We start from the raw sequence: 19,400 nt of genomic DNA on the forward strand, positions 1-19,400 counted from the left end.
TTGTGTGTACCCTAGAAGTACAAAAAAGCTTTAAGTTACCACACTGTATAAGTTATCTATAGACAACTCCTTTATCTATATGCAGTACTTGTGCTTCATTATTCAAATATAGACCAATACTATACAATGAAATATGACAGTGAAAATAATGCTGATCAATACTAAGAATGATTTGAAATAATTCAAGTGGTTTCAATTAACCAGTGTTTAAAAAATGTAAAAAAAAACCCCAACAAATTAATGTTTGACATTTTGACCTGTGATTGAAATGACTTCATGAGACTTCAGCGAGCCAATAACATTTGACTGCATTGCTAATCAAACTCATAGGGACTTTCAGAAGAGTGCTCTGAGACAGGGGAGAGGTCACTCTTGGTCATGACTTCGTACACGTCATTGGATTCTTGCATCGAACGTCTTGGTCTTATTTTGCCGCTACGCTTTTGTTTCACCTGTTGGTAGTAAAACACCACAGAAAAGTTTGTATACATACATACATACATACATACATACATACGTACATATATATATATATATATACATACATATATATATATATATATATACATATATATATATATACACACATATATGTGTGTGCGTGCAAACTTCTGCAGCTGCACTTCAAGATGCAAACAGAGCAGTCAGCGGTTTTAGATGTTATCATGAACTCAGGGCAAGAAGATTTATAATGATTACAGCAGTTCTACGCATTTGCGGTGATTCTGATAAATGTGAAAACTTACTGTATCTGCAGATATACAAAATAACCACTGCTGCACATGATAGCTTACAGAGCATGACCTTACTTTAAAACCTTTAAGCAGACAGAACTGAACTCACCTTTTGAATGATCAATAGGATGAAGACTACGATTAACAGCATGCCGAGGACACCGATGCTGATGATCAACACCAAGATGTGCTGGTCATCTTGTCTAGGAAAAATCCTGTGAAAAATACAGGAAAATTGGTTATTTGCTTATACAAGCTGTGTTATTTTAGTGCAGCTACACAATAAATTTGCTGTATTTTTTTTTTTTTTGTCGCACATCTTTAAATGTACTGTTTTTAGTCTTTGCAATGCAATACAGAATTCTCTGAAACCCTGAAGAGAGGTAATCTAAAACTAAACTGTACATATAATATAGACAAGCAGTAAAACAAAAGTAAGGGTGGACTATTTTATGTCAAATTAGAACCACAACTCCTGTATATTTTGCAGCCAACTGCAAAAAATCATAGAAATTTGGCTATTTAAAACCAATAATCGTGTACTGAACTCACTCGTGGGATGTATCATAGGTGTAGTTTCACAGGAACAGTTCTCCACTACCTGTACCCCTGTGCAAAATGCAGGAAAATGCAAGTTACACCAAATGTCTCAAATTTTGCAGCTGCCCTAAAAGTTTGTATATGACAATATTTTGTACTTTTCCAACAACAAAATTTCTGCTTGTAAAATAATTCTCAGAAACTATAAAAAACCCAGAAAGAGAAGAACATTATAAATTATAAAAATACTGGTAGACTAGTGATATTTTCTTTTTGACATCATTTTAGAAACCGGAAGAAGTATTAAAACAATATGAAAGACAATAATAAAAGTAAGAGCCTTTTATTTATATATTTTGGCCCATTGGAGTTAAATTTTGTGTTATAAAGAAGTTGAGATCACATTCAAGTGTAATGTCGCCACTGCATAGGTTACAGTAAGTTTTTATGATATAGCTTTTTCTTGGATATTTCTGCAATTTCTCATGTTCACAAAATTCAAGATGACAAAACATTGTCTGTTAAATTTGCAAATCTATTCAATGTGCTGCATTTGGCCAGCTCTACAGAGATGCAAGTTACAGGATAAAAATAGAGAGTTTTTAAGAAGCGGAAAAACCACACCTCTTACAAAAACTATATAGACTTTGCACTTGACACTCTCTTCAAATGATTTTTTGTAGACGCTAGTGTAGGGACCAGAAACATCCACCGTCAGGTTGGTCATGATGATGTCGTGGCTCAGTGGATCTCCTTCTGTCTTAACTCTGTCTTTGTATTTTGATCACTTCGGGTTCGTCTGGAGCCCAAATAACCACATCCATGTGTAATGTCACCACTCTGTAGGTAAATATAAACCAACTTTCTATACTGTTGCTATTTCTTAATGTAAAAATCACCTCTTGAATATAACTGTGTACTGTACATTTGCAATACACTGTGATTAGCCCCTATTCAGTATTTTAGTTACTGGACAAGATTTTGGAGTTGGATAGAAGAAAACACTCACCTCTTACAAAAACTGTGTAGACTTTGCACTCAACACTTTTGTCTACTGATTCTTTGTAGACACAAGTGTAGACACCAGAATCATCCACAGTCAGATTGGTCATGATGATGCTTTGGTTCATGGGAGCTCCGTTTGACTCAATCCTGCCTTTGTATCTCGATCGCACAGTGACTTTACTGTTAACATGGTTGATATAGAAATACACCTCATTCTGTTCAGTAAACCTATGATACAGATAAGTCCCAGCATATCGACCATTGTTTTGGGGGCATTCTTCTGAGGAACACTTCAAAGTGATGCTCTCACCAGGCTCTGTGATGATTATAGTGCCTTCTGTTATAAAAGAGACAAAATCTCTGATTAGTGGGTGTAAAAATATATAATATAATATAATATGATATCATATAAAAACGTCAACATTAATAAGTCAGTATGGATAAAAATATCTTTGTCTGATGATTTTGTAAATATTGTTCCAAGCAGTCTTGAACTATACCAACACAAGAAAATATTACAAGAAAAGTAAATGGACATACCTGAATAGCAATAATAACAAATCAATAATATGGCCCAACAGAGTTGTATCATCTCTGCAGCACTAACAGCATAAAGTCTCTGTTTCTCACACACTGCGCATACTTACACACCAGTTCAGACAAAAAGCAGTGTTTCCTGTATGGTTTTTGATGTAGATCAATGTGTGCATCCTGTGAGATAAGATCATTCATTACATTCACTCATTTAGACAGCGTGTAGCTTTATGTAACACTCTGAAAATGTGTACGAATAGAACAAAGGTTTACAAATGTATAAAGAACTCAATAAAAAAAAAAATAAGACACATAAATGTGCCAAGCATTAAAAAGCAAAAGAGGGGGAACTCAGTTCATCAACAATAGTTTTAATTCATGCTATTACTACGAATCCCAAAAAGTAATAAAACTATTCATATCATTAGTTATTCATTCATATAGGAATTATTTTCATGTATAAACCATGAATTCTGCTATAATGGAGCCAGAAGATACATTTACGTTTGGTTCCAGGATTGATACAAAGTACTGAATTCATCCTCCTTGTCTAACTTGAACACTAACTCATAAATATTGCTTTCCAGTAAAGTCTGCTAGTGAGAAAGCCTCTCTAGCTGAATGATTCATGTGGATTAAATGGTCATTTTAGCCACATGAAACCCTGGGATTTTATTCCTGGATTAAAGACTTATAAAAGCAGGAAACACGTGGTTAATACTAGTGCCCAAATATTTGGTATATTAAGTACATTAATTGATACATTAGTGAAAAACAGCAACATCCTTCTCACAGAGCTGATCTGAGATGATGAGAGTTAAACCAAATCTAAACTGAGACATTTTAAAAGCGAACATTTCTCTTTTATGTTTAACAGGCATAAACCAAAAAAGGAAACATAAACACACATTTACTTGTCCTTTTATATTTATATGTATATGTATACCTATATCTCTATATTTATCTATTTATGTTAATATTTATCTATCACTATCTCTGTTTCTACACTCATTTATATGAGTGCTTATGATGTTGTATATTTGCTGCCATGACAACTCTGCCCTCTTGTGGGCAAAGTGGAGAAAAAACTGAAGATCTAGTTTTACATGAAATCCATGCATTTTCAAGTCAGACCCCTCTTCTATGGAACCAGCTTCCAGTTTGGATTCGGGAGACAGACACTATCTCTACTTTTAAGATTAGGCTTAAGCTTTCCTTTTTGCCAAAGCATATAGTTAGGGCTGGACCAGGTGACCCTGAATCCTTCCTTATCATCATGCTGCAATAGGTGTAGACTGCTGGGGATTCCCATGATGCATTGAACATTTCCTTTCCAGTCACCTTTCTCACTCACTATGTGTTGATAGACCTCTCTGCTGAATCACACTTGTTATTAATCTCTGGCTCTCTTCCACAGCATGTCTTTCATCCTGTTATCCTTCACCCCAACCAGTCGCAGCGGATGGCTGCCCCTCCCTGAGCCTGGTTTTGCTGGAGGTTTCTTCTTGTTAAAAGGGAGTTTTTCCTTCCCACTGTCGCCAAAGTGCTTGCTCATAGGGGGTCATTTGATTGTTGGGTTTTTCTCTGTATGTATTATCATAGGATCTACTTTACAATATAAAGCACCTTGAGCCCACTGTTGTTGTGATTTGGTGCTTTATAAATAAAATTGAATTTAACTTAATTAAACTCTAACAAGTCAAAATCTGACTCTTCAGGTTTGTTGTGATCTGAGATCTATGAAATCACCAGTGATGACCCTAACACAGGAATATTAGAATGTTTTTTGTTTGTTTGCTGTTTTTTTTATAAATGTTGTATCAAGTTTTGGCAATCAGGGGACAAAGAAAATTGTCACAGTCTCGCTGTGACAGACTGTAAGAGTAATCAGGTGGGCCCAAACGCAGATACGCAAAGAGACAAAACTTGATGTAATAGAAAGTGAGCTGTTTATTGAGGGCTGGCAAAAAACTACAAACAAAAGGGCAAAACTGAAACCTAAACCTAAACTGGGTGAACTAAAGCACAACATGAAAGACCCTAGCATGAACACAGATAATCTTGGACATGAATATCTGAGATGTAGAACATGCAAACCTACAAGCATAGCATGGAAAACAACAGATGACCTGACAAAGACTGAATGAGAAAAAACAGACTAAATACACACAGGAGGCTAATGAGGGAAGTGGGTACACATGGGGAAGCAGCTGACACACATGAACATAACGACATCACGGGGGAAACATAAAGCTAAACACACTGAACACAGGAACACAGGACCTCTTCAAAATAAAACAGGAAACATAATGAAAAGCAGACACGACTACATGAACTTTTTTTTTTTTTTTTTTTTTTGCCTGTCCCGTTTGGCTCTTTTGCCATCAGAATTATTGTCTAAAGGCGAAGAAAGATGCCCAACGGATTTACTTTACCAAATGGACCATCCCAGCCTTGCCGTAATGGTCCATTTGATTCACCTTTTATTGTTTATTTTATTTTATTTTCACTTGCTAAATACGGGACAGACTTGACTGGGGGAAAGAAAGGGGAGAAAGAAAGAGGGAAAGAAAAACAGCGGAGAAGAGGGATGGGGATAAAGGACAAAAAACAAAAAACAACAAAATAAGCAGACAAAAAATACATATATCAATCACCTGGATCACCTGTTAAAAAAAGAAAAAAAGAGAAAACAAGCAGAAGAAAAAGAGAGCAATATAATAAACAAAATCACCATGATCTATGGGAATATAACAGTAAATACTAAATATTAAACATTATTGTGCAGCACGTAAGATCGACTCGACTACATGAACTTGACGACAAAAGAAATGCAGACATGAAACACATGAAGGGCAGGGAGACTTAATATAGGGTTGAAGATACAAGCGGAGTCTAATAACAAAGAAGTGTAATGGCAACCTAGGCATAATAGAGATGAACTCAGAAAACCTAAACGACTTAAACACAGAAATAAACTAAAACTCAAAACGCTGGGTCAAAAGACTCAGGATCGTGACAAAATAATCATTATAATTACAATGCACCAAAATTTTTCAAAACAGATCTTTTTGTTTGTCCCCAAAGCAAAGGGTTTGGGCTAGTGTCAGAGTCATCCCTGATTACTTAGTGATGACTGATTACAGAGCGTCTGAGCTCCCTCCTGGGAAGTACAGTAATTTCCAGTAATAATAAGCATATTAAATAAATTGCTGTACTAATATAAAGATAAATGAGCTAGTGTATAATTTCTGATAGGGGAGGAGGTCATACAACTTTTAGGTAGATACAAATTAAAGGATTATAAATCCTTTAATGTAGTCATCTCTCTCCCATCCCATTCAAATATTGCCGTGCATATGGAGTGAATTGACTGTTTAGCTCTTAAGCATGATAATGTTTGACATTTTGTCTGAGTTATTTTGATTGAAATTACTATATTGTTAAAACAACATCATCAACAACAAAAAGAAAATCCTTTAAGTAATATTTAACTGCACTGCGAAGGACCCCATGGGGGCTTTGGGATGACTCCCCTGGAGCTGATGCAGGGTGCACACCAGTGTTCGTATAACTTTGATTACATAATCAGTGGATTGCCCTGCAGCTACTCCATTGTTTCACCTGTCAATAGTAAAACAAGACTGCAGTGATTGTGTGTGTGTGTGTGTAGTATGACAGTTTGAACAGATTTCAAAACCCTATTCCAGAAAAGTTTAATTCTAAGCAGAAGGACATGAGCTTACCCTCTGGACGATGAGTATGATGAATGTTATGACTAACAGCATGCCGAGGACACCGTTACTGATGATTAAGACCAGTAGTAGATAACGCTTTTTTGCGGTGGTCTGGAGCTCTTCTCAGTTTGTACATGCATTTCCTGTGCAAATATAGCAAGACACGGGTTATAACAAATTAGTTGTTTTCCTGTAATTACACTATAACTCTGGGGTACATCTTTTATTAGAATGTTGTAACAATAAATATGCAATGTGCACTGAAGAACAACTCATCTAGCGCTAAAAAGGTTTCTATTCTCGTTGTATGTTACATACCAATAGCTAGAAGGGTGTATACCATCCACCTCTATCTATGCCACCTGTGAAATTCTCTTTTTAGATCATTTTGCAAACTGTAAAAAGTAATAAAACAATAAAAGATTATGTTAACATGAAAAGTCCTACACCTACAGGGGTAGGTGTGCCACACTTGTGTTAATACAGTAACTTTTTATATGCTTTTTAATCAGCAATGGGGTTTATAGACCCTAACCCATTCCAAAGGAGATCATTACTGACTGTGTTGTGAGATTTAGGTTTAGGGTTATGAGAAGCTGACTTTCTTGTAGGCCAAATGACCACATTCAGGTTTAATATCATCACTGTGTAGGTAAGCGTAAAGGAAGTTTCTATGCTCTTCCTATTCTTAGACATTTCTGCACTTTTCACTTTCTTAGCTGAGAAAAAAGATAAGCATCATATCATGAAGAAGGAAATGGGACTGTATGCATGCATACAGTACACTGCAATTAGCCAACTCTGAAGCATTGTGAATTACTCAACAAGATTGTGGAGTTTTTAACAAATAGAAGAACAAAACACTCACCTCTCACGAAAACTCTGTAGACGTTGGAGTCAACGCTCCTGTCAAGCAATTCTTTGTAGACACAAGTGTAAACACCAGAATCATCCACGGTCAGATTAGTGATGGTGATGTCGTAATTCATGAAAGCTTCATTTACCCAAATTCTGACTTTCAGTCTTGGTCGCTCCACAATTTTATTATTGAAGTACACCTCATTCTGTTCAGTAAAATTATGATACAGATACATCCCAGCATATCCATCATTGCTCAGGGGACTTCCTTCTGTTGAACACTTCAAAGTGTTCTCACGCTCTCACCAGGCTCTTTGACAATTATAGTCCCCTCTGTTAAAAAAAAGAGTGTGTGTAATATAAGACACATACATTTGCATTAACAGTGACAACATTTTTATTTATTTTGGAAGCACTCAGAGAGCCACATATCCACAGTATCTGTATACAGACAGATAATGAAACTAAGAAAATGATCTGCTCTCAGTTGATCTCGATGCAGGCAAATCTATAATAATATTATATATAATATATATTAATATAAATAATATTAAAATATTTAAAAAAAATTTTTTAATTAAATGGACATACCTGAGCTGGAATACAGAAAAATCATCTCTATGGTCCAAAACAGCAGCATCATCTCTGCAGCAATGACAGCATATGCTGACTTTTATCACTGTTTTTCAAACACTGTATGTACACACAGATAGGAGAGACGGTAAGCAGTGTTTCCTGTATGGTTTGATATGGATTGGTGATATGTGCTCCTTGTGACCTATCATTGCATGTGTTGTAACAAGCTTTACTGATTTGGATTGGCTTATAAAATGAAATGTGAAGACGTAAAAAAGACAGTGCAAAAGTATAAATAACTCTGAGAAGACTCAAATATGTCACATGTTAAAAAGAAAAGACGACCAACAATAGTTTTAAAGTAAAATATGTTCATTGTATTTGGTTGTACTTTATAACACACAATAATATGTAAGATTACCACAGCCGCGTTCCTACACTTAATTCCAGCATGCAGTTCCTCAGGAAAAGTGCTCTTACCACATTATGATAAAAATATGGCCTAAACAGGCCTTTCATTAGCTGCAGGGCTAATTTGAGAGACTAAGTTTTTATATTTTGAACAACATGACCTGAAAGATGACAAAACAGTAAGTAACAACAAGTAAGTCAAGGACCCTGTCACGGTCAACAAGTGCATCTGGGTTTATCCCAACCAGAAGCTGTAAAATAAATCATTTGTGTACTTAGACAAAGAAACACTACAGGCCGCGGCTGCCTCCAAGAGGAAGACTCAGGACTGCTTCTTCATGATGGGCTCATCGGCACCCAGGAATCACTGAGTGAGAAGGCTGGAAAATTGTAGCAGAAGAGAAGATACTCCCTTCTGAACAAAGCTTTTAGATGTATTCCTTTCCATCTAATATTGACATTGTACAAACAAATGTTCATCATCAGATCTTTTACTTAGAAATAGCATAAAAACCACAGTTGAAACTGATAATAAAAAAATAACTGTATAAAGTTTTTACATTTTGTTCACAAACTGGAGGCCCTGGCAGTCTTCTGATTTCAATCTGAACTTTGAGCTCGGTGGTGTGTGGTGCCCCCAACAGGTTAAAGTTAAAAATGCCTTTATGTGCTTATCTTTTGAGCATATTCCCAGTTTTGATAAATTAGAAGGGCTGATGTTGGAAATGATGGAGGTGGTCACTGTGATGTCACACATTGTTTATGGCCTTTGCATTTTGAAGCTTGACCATCAGTATTCTGGCTGCTATCAAGACAGATGTTTTTTGGAACCTGAAGTTACCATATTAACATGAACGTGTCATAAGTTATCAGCTAACTCAGTTATAAGGAGCATCAACATCCTATGAAAAGTGAAACTTTTTCATTTCATCAAAAGACAAATACATGGATGTCTGCATGGGTGAAGTCAGATGTCAGCTCAGTGGATGTGACGTCCACTAGGGGGGGAAAGGGTGAACAGTTAAGTGAAGAAGAGATATGGGGTTCTTCCCTTTTGTATTCTAAAACATGAGCAGTTCTGCAGATTGGACCTAAGGTGTCCACAGTTGTAAATTCCAGCAGAGACACCAGAGGGATCAACTGAAACCCAACCGGTGAACCTTCAAATTGGTTTTGTATGGTTTTTTTGGCTTTTTCTCTACTCATTTTTTGTCGTGTTGGATTATAGAATCAAGGACATTTGGATTCCCACTCAACACAGAACACAGAAATAAGTGGATCTCTAGGCCTTTCTCCTTCAAACGATCAAAACAAAATCAGCATTAGCTCAGAGTAGGTTGATTGGATAAGCATAGTTCAAGTGATTTAACTGATTATTATTTAGTTTTATTTGCATTTGGTTTTGCTTTTTTTTCCTGCCAAACTGCTTTAATAAAATATCCTGTAATAGGTCCAAATGGTGGATATTCACTTTTTAACCTTTTGTTAAGCAGTGCAGGTAAAAATCTGAGTACTTATCCTTATTAGTGCAAATAGCTTTTACAGGTTACTCCAGCCCTTTAAATACTGTCCAGGCCCCTAAAATTGACCAAGTTATTAAGAAGTGCACCAATCTAGAGGGGAGCTGTCATAACAGGTGGGACTGTTAGGATTTGACCTGCAAGGCTACTCAGGTTTTGCTTATCTTATCAGGGGAAGCAGGGAGGACATGCCGACTTCAACGTAGTTAGAGCTGGGCGAGTCCCCCCACCCACATCAGCTCCATCTGAATTGTGCATTTCCTTCTGGGTAAGACCCATAGGATCAGAGATTGCAACCTTTTAACCACAGAGCTGATCCAGGCTTCCTGTATTTGTGTTGCTGGTCCTGCTGATCCTACCAGAAGTGTTTTACAATCTCTTGTGGTTAAAAGTGAGACTATCAGTAGCCATGTCACTGGCTTTTACTCTGCAGGAGACTAAATAAATAAAACAAAACTAACTGATGAATGAATGAATAATCTAAGAGTTCAAATAGATCGTGGCCTTTATTGGTCATATTCTTTTTTCACTCTGGGACTGCCATTAAAATGTATATTCACAAATTACACTGTTTGCCAAATTTGTGTTGGTAAAACCAAACCATAGCAGGTCTCACATTCACTCCTCATGCTATCCCTCTGTCATAAATTACCCTTCATACTGGTCTTCACACACTCCAACCTGCCTGCATTATTTTCTTCATCTCTCTGTGCACTGCCCGTTGTTTTGAATGGCACACACCACATACTTAAACACAGCTACCTTCACTACTTATACTTCTGCAGCTCTGTTGTTACACCTTTCTCCCACTCATTCACATGTATTCTGTCTTCCTTCTACAGACTTTTATACCCCTTCTCTCCAGAGCACACATCCACCTGCTCCCTGCTCTCACAATGTCGCCTGCAAACATCAGTTCATGGAGACTCCTGCCTAACCCCATCAGTAAACCTACCCACTATTACTGCAAACAAGAAGAGGCTCAGAGTCAATCCCTGATGTAATTCCACCCTCACCTTAAACCCATCTGGGACTCGTACTGAAAATCTCACCACTCTATCAATATCCAGTACAACTCCTGACAAAGTCTCCTCTCAAAGCAAACATTCCTCTTAGTGCAGGTGATATGAAGAAGACACTGTTGAAAATAGCCGAGAAACCTGAAAAAGTGGGGAAACAATGCCTAGGAAATACGCTCACAAGACCCTAAATTAAAACAAATTTCACTCTATGAAAGTGCAAACACCACATAATGCAGGTTTTTATTGACAGCAATGACAAATGAGTTTAATTCAGAACATACTGTACACTCTCCCCTTTGAACAATAAAGATCTTAAACCAGTTATACTGTTTGCATGTGTGTGTGCGTGTGTGTGTGTTTCATTGAATATTTTTCATTGAATGTTTTTTTTTATTATATACCTCAGATTGCTGTTGTTATATTCCAGAGCACAGAGCACAAATTATGGAGAAGGTCTGGAATTAACAATAATAAAGGATTCAAGCCAAGAAACAAACAAACAAACAAAACTACAACTGTTTCAAAACATGTCTGTTATTTCCATTCTAATAAACAGTCTAACCATTATCATCCAGTCTCATCTCCACTTTCAGAACTCTAATTACGTCCGTTATTTATATGCGACTGTTATCAAATCAGCATTAATAAATCATGTGAGATATCTGCATGTAGAAATATAAACCACTCATCCCCCTCCCCATCCCCACCCTCCCACCAATCTTCGGTGGTTTTTGGCCACAAGTGTGTTTCACATGTCCTCGCATGCACCCTCCAAGTTATAATACATTACAAGAAACACTCACCACTTATGTTCATTTGTGCTAAACTAACAGATCAATAATCAGGATGCTGATGTTTATTATGGCTGTCTGACGTCTAGGTCCTCACAAGCAACAACCCAAACCCTATCCCTATGATATCACAATATGTATTCATGCTTTTTTCAAATGCCCTCTCAATTCTCAAATAATCAGGGAACAGAGGCAATGCAACACTATGAATGGTCACTTTGAGTGCATCATTGTGATTTAAATCACTTCAAAAACAAAAATCAACCAAAAACAGTGAAACAAAAGAAGAAGAAAAAACACCCCATCAACAGCTTAAAAAGAAACCCCCCAGAAGTGAATAATATTCGACTACATATCTAAACAAGCTCATAGGGGTTTTGTGCTGGCTGCTCTGGAGCTGCTGCTGGGCACCCGTTGGTCTTCATCATAACTTCATACACATAATCATTGGATCCTTGCAGGGAAGGTCTTGCTTTTCTTTCGTGGCTTTTCATTTTTCTCGCCTGTCAATAGTAAAATACCACTGTATCAGTTTTCTGTATAAATAGTATGATGGTTTAAGCAGATTTCAAAAAAGTACATCCAGTTAACTTCTAGAAAGTTTTCATTTTTGACAAATGATTTGACACGTGGTAAAACAATAAAACAGTGCTCACAGTGGGTACAAAGCCAAGTGGGGTTCTTAAGAAGTGGAGTTTACAGAGGACAGGTGTGTTAGCATATCATTAACGTTGAGTTTTGTAACAAAGAAAAATTATTTTCATCTTGAGCCAACAGAGCGAAAGACGTGAACAGTGTGATGCACTTTCCAAGGAGCTGCAGCACTTTCACAGCTGCACTTCAAGATCCAAACAGATAATTCAGTGGTTTCTGATATAATCAGCAAGTCAGCGCAAGAGCGTTTACAGTGTTTACAGCAGTCATACTTGGTTGCGGTGAGGCTAATAAATGTGTACATTTACATGTCTGCAGACGCAAGATAACCACTGCTGCACACCATAGCTGCAGGGCTAGATTACATAACAGTACCTTACATAGAAAGCTTTAAGTAGAAAGAACTGAACTCACCTTCTGGATCATCAGTAGGATTAAGATTATGATGAACAGCAGGATGATGGTGGAAATACTGATGATTAACACCAGAGGTAGATGTCTCTCCTCTGCAGTGGACAAGAGCGCCTTTTGTCTGGGACATGGTTCTGTGTGAAATACAGGAGAACAAAAGTGATGCCTTCATTCAGCTGCACAAGAAATTTACCATCTTGGTGAACTTCTTTAATTACACTGTTCTAACATTAAATTTGCAATGTAATACAGAATTCTCCAAAAACCTCCTGAAGAGCTCATCTAAAAATAAAAGGAAGATTGCTCTTCTCTTTGTATATCATATAGGAAGAGGAAAAGTAATTAAAAGTAATTAAAATCTGTGTTGTCACTGGTTTTTTTTTTTGTTTTGTTTTTTAACAATAGCCTTTTATATTACTTTTATTCAGCATTACTGTTGAGGGTGTCACCAAGCCCAAATGGCACATCAATAATTGTGAATTATGGTCTATTGTGTTTTATATCTACTGTAAGTTGAGTTCATCCCTACTGAAGACCACAACAATAAGAGATGTCACAATTGTAAAGCTTAACATAAAATAGTTTTCTGTGTTATTGTTACTTCTTTCTTTCATAGCTTCTTAAAGTGTGCAAGGTAATTTGTGGCAATGGAAGCATCTGTATGCAGTGCACTTCACTTGGCTGATAACAGCACTGGGAGTTAACAGACAGGCTGTTAGTTGAGAGAATCGAACTGACCTTTGGGATGCTCGGTAGTATTATGCTCACGATTATCACCAGGTAGACGTCTCTTCTCTGCGGTCGTCTGGAGCTCTCTGTTATGTTTGTTTGTTATTTCTGTATGGAAAAAAACCCACAAATTTATAACAGCTTTAATTGTACTTTTACAGCAACATTTTTTGATACAAAATCCTTCATAGTCAGGAAGGACAACAGAAAATTGGTATTTTTTTGTATATGTCACCTTGACAAGAACAGTGGACTAGGTCACATCATTTACAAACTGGAGTAATGAAACATATAGAAGACACATTAAACAGGAGCCCTGTGTTTGTATACGACCAAAGAAGTTGTGTAAAGTGTGAATTAAAACTGAATGTAATGATCTGCAAATCTCATAAACACAGAAAACATGTCAAATATTTAAATTGTGAAATTTTACTTTTTCATGAAAAATATTAAGTAATTTTTCATTTGATGGCAGCAATTTGTTTCAAAATGATGGTGGAAGGCAAAAAAAGACTGTAAAATTAAATAGTAGCAAAAACAAAGAGCAGCCGGAACATTTTACCTCTTGCTAATTAGGTTAATTGGCAGGAAGTCAGTATTATAACCAAGTACAAAAAGAACATCGTAGAGAGACAGAGTTTCTAAGAAGTAAAGATGGGCAGAAGGTCTCTAATTGGTAAAAAATTATAATGTTCCTCAATGTAAAACCATGAAGACTGAATAGCTCATCATCTGTATTACATAATATCTAAAGATTCAGAGAATCAGTATTGGATGCCAGTGATCTTTGGGCCTTCAGGTGGTAGTCCAGTAAAAACAGGTAAGATTTTGCCTTGGAAATCATTGCATGGGCTCAGGAGCCATCATCAAATGGAGGTTAAAGCTTTATCATGCAAAGAAGCCATATGTGTATGTGATCTAGAAACTCTGACATCTTCTCTGGGCCAAAGTTAGGTTAAAATGGACTGAGACAAAGTTGAAAACTGTTCTGTGGACAAAAGAACCGAAATTTGAAATACTTTTTGGAAAACATAGACTTTTCCAGACTAAAGAGGAGAGGGACCATTAGTGGGGGTGCATTAGTGCCTGTGGAACTGAAAGTTTGCACATCTGGCACCATCGATGTTGAAAGGTATATACAGGTTTTAGAGCAACATACAGTAGGTTCCCATCTGGACAAGGCCAGATGGGAAGGCCAGTGTCGAGCTCTTCAGCCTGCCAAACTTTCACCAACTGAAAACATTTGGTGCATCATAAAAAGAAAAAGAAAAATATGGCGAGGAAGACCCTGGAATGTTGAGCAGCTAGAGTGCTATCAGATAAAAATGGGACAACATTACTCTTCTGAAAGTCCAGCAACTGATCTGTTGTTAAAAAAAAAGTAGGTATGCTTGCTGCACAGTGCTAAACGTGACCCTGTCCTAATGTTTTGTAGATGTGTTGATCTATTTTCTTTCTTTAAATTGTATATATTTTCAGTTTAAATATTCTGTTATGAATAAAATGTGGGTTTATGAGATTTGCAAATCCCTGTGTGCTGTTTTTAGTAACATTTTACACAGTGAACTTTTTAAAAAAAAAAAAAGAGGTTATATTTTACAGAATCAGAAGTGCAAAAGTATTAAACTGAAACAGTTGTTGCTGATACAATAACTTTCTTAAATATATTTTTCAGCAGCAGTGGTGTTTATAGAGTGCTATCCTGCCTAAATACTACCCAAAAATACTACATATTGGAGTTTAGGGTTATAAAAAGCTGACTTTCCTGGAGCCCAAATAACCACATCCATGTGTAATGTCACCACTCTGTAGGTAGGTAAATATAAACCAACTTTCTATACTGTTGGTATTTCTTAATGTAAAAATCAACTCTTGACTTTGTAACTGTGTACTGTACATTTACAGTACACTGTGATTAGCCCCTCTACAGTATTTTAGTTACTGGACAAGATTTTGGAGTTAGATAGAAGAAAAAACTCACCTCTTACAAAAACTGTGTAGACTTTGCACTCAACACTTTTGTCTACTGATTCTTTGTAGACACAAGTGTAGACACCAGAATCATCCACAGTCAGATTGGTCATGATGATGCTGTGGTTCATTGGAACTCCATTTGACTCAATCCTGCCTTTGTATCTCGATCGCACAGTGACTTTGCTCTTTACATGGTTGATATAGAAATACACCTCATTCTGTTCAGTAAACCTATGATACAGATACATTCCAGCATATCGACCATTGTTTTGGGGGCATTCTTCTGAGGAACACTTCAAAGTGATGCTCTCACCAGGCTCTGTGATGATTATAGTGCCTTCTGTTATAAAAGAGACAAAGTCTGATTAAAGACATGTCAAAGACACCTGCATTAACAGTGGCTGAATACCAGTTGTTCTGGAAGCACTCTTAGACACATATCAAAATGTAATGTGACATTAATTTAAACCAGAAACAAATTAAGAAATGGGAAAAAGTCCTCTCTCAGCTAGTGTTATTTCATGCAGACGCAAACAAAATGAAAACCTCAGAATAGGAAAGTAAATGAACATACCTGAAGTGGAATAAGAAAAAATCAGTACTAGGGCCCAACACAGTTGCATCATCTCTGCAGCAGTGGCAGCATAAACTGCTCGTGCTTCTAATGCTCCCTCTCTATATACACACACACAGACAAAAGAGACAGTGAGTAGTGTTTCCTGTATGTATGGTCTGGACTGATGATTAGCGCATCTTGTAGGATAAAATCACTGGTTTCAGTTTTAGATAGTGAAGTTGTGTTTAGCTTTTAAATCTTGATGGAAATGTGTTTATGAGAAAAAAATATGGTACAAGTTTGTAAATAACTTCTATAAAAGGACTCAGATTTAAACCATTTAAAAGCAAAAAGCAGATTGCCATGTGCAATCTGACAACGAAGAATGCAACAAAAACAAAAATCTCATTTCTGTGCTTAACTAACAAAGACACAATGTCTGCTTTTTAAAAAATTACATTTTTTAAAAACATATAACCTAGTTTACCTCAATATTTTGTAAATAATGTAGATTTAAATCAAATTATTACATATATATTACATAATTGTTTGGAGATGTTTCCCTTTCACACTGCAACATTTGGGGAGTGAAATGTTCAATTTAAGCAAGTCCTAATATCTGTAAAACTTCTTTACTATTTTGGGGATTTCAGAACCATCTGTAACATCTGTGTTGCCATATTGTAGTTACTTTATGCAGGTACTCTAGGACACCTTGACAGTAATGACACAGCAGCTTTTCTTTCCAGCCACTCCATTTAGGAATCAACATAGTGGGACATCTGCCTTCATCTCACCCATCCTCCACTGTCACATCGCCCTTCTGCATGTCCTCCATCACAACAACCATGAAGGTTCTGTGTGTTCTTCCTTGCTTTAAAGCTGGTGTGCTCCAAATGGCAGCAAAACTATGACTTTGTGGAAAGGCTTAGGTTACCCCTGTTGTTCCATGTGCATTAATGTGGAAAACTCTGATGCTTTTGAGATACTCCCAGAGATCTTGGGTCCATATCCAAAGTTCTTCAGCTGCAGGGATTTATGACTTTCAGAATAAATAATCCTAATTGAGAGCAGCCTAAGCCCACATGCAGTTGTATACAAACAAAAGCCATGTGCTGCTCAAATCCAGTCTGCCACAATACGCTAAGCGACAACTCAGGTTACTTCCTTCTTAGACAGGTGTGTAGCTTGGTACGGCTGTGGCTGCTCTGTGGTCTCTGTGTCTCAAAATTTCAGCCTGCTAAGTAAAAAGGAATAGCTGATTAGAAGATATGCAGCAGCTGTACCATTTAGCTCAACCTGGCACTGCTCTCTGAAATGCTCTGCCCCACCTCTGCTTCTGCAGCTAAGCTAAAACCACAGTGTACACCTACAACATTTTGTGTGGTAGTGGGATGTGGATGTCTTGTCAAAAGACAAAACACCAAAAGTTCTTCTCACAGTCACAATCAGAGAAATAAAAGTTTTCCAGGTGTGTGAAAGCACACCAGTGGTTATGTGGGTGCACAAACTGCAATAAAGCTTTTATTTTTAATATTTCCCTGATGTCATTTAAGATGTGTGACATTATTGTATACAACACACACAGCAAAATTTATAGTGCCTATGTTACAGGCTGGGAGGATGCAGTCATGCACATAACCAGCTATGTGGTAACTAAGAGTTCTGTAAAAAAGAAAAAAAAAAGAAAAAAAAAAAGGGGAAGTTAAATTTGATTTCAAAGAACATTTGTTTGTTCTGCCTTCAACAGGCAGTCTGCTCAACACTGACAGGCCTCTGAGAATCCAGGTATCTACTCTCTCACTAGTGCTGTAGTGATCTTGCAAATGCAGATATATGTTTACATGCTTGTCTGTACCTCTCAGTTAGACATAAACAAAAGCAACATGGAGATGAAAGGAACCATCAGGAGCTAAAAGTAATGATAATTGAAAACAAAATATAATAGAATTAAATTCAATTAAATGTTATTAATACAGCGCCTTTTGTATCACTTAGCATGTTACCTTATATAAAGTCTTCTTTTAAAGATAAAATGTGTAGCCACACACTCTCTCTGCGTGAAAGAGACAGGCACAGTTGTGAAAAGGTCAGTTTCACATTAAGAGGCTTTTATTTTGAAAGGCAAAAACCTTTTAAGGCATGTAATTAAGTATTATTTGAAAACAGTGAAGTATTTTCAGTTGGCAGCTGTGTATGGGACCATACACTTTTTTTTTCACCAAAATTCACAACAGTACTATTTATTCCCTCTTTTTAATCAAAATTTATCAAGTAGGAAGAAAAACATCTTGAGAACAAAATATACTCTGCCTGCTAATATTTTCAGGCCACATGCACAAGTTAATAAATAATCCTAATTTTCAGTTTGCAAGCAGGACGACAGAGAAGAAATGATAAAAGGTGTCAGAGACCAAAAAACAAGCTTGGAGGGTGCAGCCGTAACAAAGACCAACTTATTTAGCTTTGTAAAAAATACAAAATTAGACACTTAGATGAATTAAAAAAAAAGCTGGAACAGGATGTCATCACAGCTTTAAACTGTTTAAGATCATTTTCATGAAGTGAGATTTTTGTAGATTTCTCTACCCTTTGGGAGAAAGATGACCACATGCCTGTCTTAAATGTTCGAACTTGAAAAGTACATTATGACAATTATTCTGCATGCTGGCTAAACATGCATGCCGCAGTCATGAAAACTGAACCAGGAATGCAGTGCTTTTTTTGATACCAGCTGCAAGAAATATTTAAGTTGAGTTCGACTCCACAAAGGGTCACCACACATTCAATTATGCTTAAAAAGTATACAGCATAATATTGTAAGCTAGACCCTACAATAATACATACAGAAAACAGATTTTACTACTTCTAATAATTTTATCAATTTAGTTTATTTAATTTTAATAAAAGGATCTAATTTTAAAGTTCACTTTTGATTTTTGTTTGGTGATTTGACCTACGACCAACTCTTTACATTTTTATCCAAGTGGTGTTGCGACTGAGATATATGCTTGATTAATTGTATTACTCTACATTCTACATTATATTACGTTTCTATCTTTTATACCTTTGAGCAATTATGTGATAAGGCTGGACAATTGCTTAATTTTCTCAAGTGTCCAGTTGTCCTATTGTCCTGCTGTGGTATTTTGTTGATGAGAGATACCACTCATGTCAGGGCAACACGAATCTATTAGAGTTATTAAATTAGTACCTAATTAGTTAATAGAGCTTTTGTTCAAGCTCCTATTAGATAAAAAAAATGAAACAAAAAACTTACCAACCAAGGCTGTGTAGAGTCGGTTGGTTTGGCAAATAACTTGCAAAGTACAACTGTGAAAAATTACA

This window comes from Pelmatolapia mariae, linkage group LG6 (genome assembly GCF_036321145.2).
Source record: "Pelmatolapia mariae isolate MD_Pm_ZW linkage group LG6, Pm_UMD_F_2, whole genome shotgun sequence".
Taxonomy (NCBI): Eukaryota; Metazoa; Chordata; class Actinopteri; order Cichliformes; family Cichlidae; genus Pelmatolapia; species Pelmatolapia mariae.